Source organism: Propithecus coquereli, unplaced genomic scaffold (assembly GCF_000956105.1).
Source record: "Propithecus coquereli isolate 6110/MARCELLA unplaced genomic scaffold, Pcoq_1.0 Scaffold133, whole genome shotgun sequence".
Taxonomy (NCBI): domain Eukaryota; kingdom Metazoa; phylum Chordata; class Mammalia; order Primates; family Indriidae; genus Propithecus; species Propithecus coquereli.
In genome coordinates, this window is record NW_012137525.1 from 617350 (window position 1) to 619042 (window position 1693).

Consider the following 1693-nt stretch of genomic DNA (forward strand, 5'->3'; position numbering starts at 1 on the left):
TGTTATACAATTAGCCACAAACACAATTCTGGTGTGTTTTGCCCATACACATGAGTATAGTCTAAAACATGTCCTCTTTGTAGCAGATAGGTCCTGCCATCAATGTGTTTGGGAGGGTTAACAAGTCTGTTATAACCTGTGGCTTCCCCTGTCACTTTTCTGGCTCTCTTCTCCTGCTAAGCTTTGTTTCCTGGCAGTAATTAAAGCTTTCTTCTACTGCCATAGCTAGTGCTACTACTGGCACTGCCATAGCCACCTTGGTTTTGTGGTTTGGCAAAGTATTGGCCTCTACCACCATAGGGGCCAGAGTTTCTGTCTCCAAGGTTTTCTCCCTTCATGGGCCCAAAATTTGGAGATTGATTGCTGTAATTTCCAAAATCATTGTAGCTTACACTAACTCCAAAATTTCTTCCATTATTACCAAATCCATTGTGGCCATCTCCACTGCAATTGTATCAGCCACCACCACAGCTGCCACCAAAGCCATCTTGACCACTGAAGTTTCCTCCTCTGTGACCAAAGTTGTTATTCCCATCAAAATCACAGCCACAACTACCAACACAGTTTCCAGAACCACTTCTACCTGATTGGCTGAAGCATTAACCATCTCTTACTTCAACAGGGCTTTCTTTCCTTCACAGTTGTGGCCATTCACGACATGGTATTTCTGAATGACAGTCTTATCCATGGAGTCATGATTGTCAAAGATTACAAATGCAAAACCCCTCTTCTTGCCACTGCCTTGGTAAGTAATGATTTTAATCACTTCAATTTTTCCATACTATTCAAAGTTTTTCTTTTTTTAGGCTCAGTGATGCCTATGATGAGAATGTCTTTATCAATGCCACCAACAAAGATATTTTTAACAGTTAAGTGGGCACCTAGTCTTTGAGAATCTTCTCTGGAGTCAGCTGTCTTTGGTTCCACAACTCATCCATCCACCATGTGTGTCCTTGCATTCATAGCTGCATCCACCTGCTCCACAGTGGCATACATGACAAACCCAAAGCCCCTGGAGTGCTTGGTGTTTGGATCTCTCATTACCGCACAGTCTGTGATCATTTTCCTTTGCTCAAAATGGCTTCTCAGACTCTCATTGGTTGTTTCAAAGCTCACAGCTCCAAGAGCTTCCACAGCTTTTGGGGCTCTTTAGAAGACTCTGACTTAGACATGGCAGCAGTGGGAAGAGAGACTTTAACAATGCTTACTCCACAGGATCCATGAGCAGAAAAGAGCAGGCTAATGAACGTGTCTCAAGAAAACAAATACTTAAAATTGCAATTCAAGAAAAATTTCTAGAAAGAAAAAAAAGTTGCATTCAAATACTAAAGGAGCCCACTATGTGCCTATGGGAATTAAGTAGGCATAGTAAACACTGAGACATATCCAAATAAATTATTAGGCTTGAAAGACAGATAAATATAGTCTAGTCCTTCAAATACTCACTGACTGGTTTAATGGCATTGTAGTTTTTCAATTATACACCAAAATATCATAAACTTTTTTGATACATTTGCTTCTTTTTTCATCCTAGGATACCAGATATCTTTTTATAATTTGGCCTGAAAATATGTTAATATTGCCAGTAAAGAAATAGATAAGTGAAACAAAGAAAGATAGATGATACATAATAAACATATATGTAATATGAAGATATATATTATATGTAAAAAATTCATAAAAATTATAATGC

General features: G+C 38.7%; 1 pseudogene; it reads right to left on the reverse strand.

The window, feature by feature from the left end:
* Positions 1-200: 200 nt before the first annotated feature.
* On the reverse strand, positions 201-1172 carry LOC105805779 (annotated as a pseudogene).
* Positions 1173-1693: the final 521 nt, after the last annotated feature.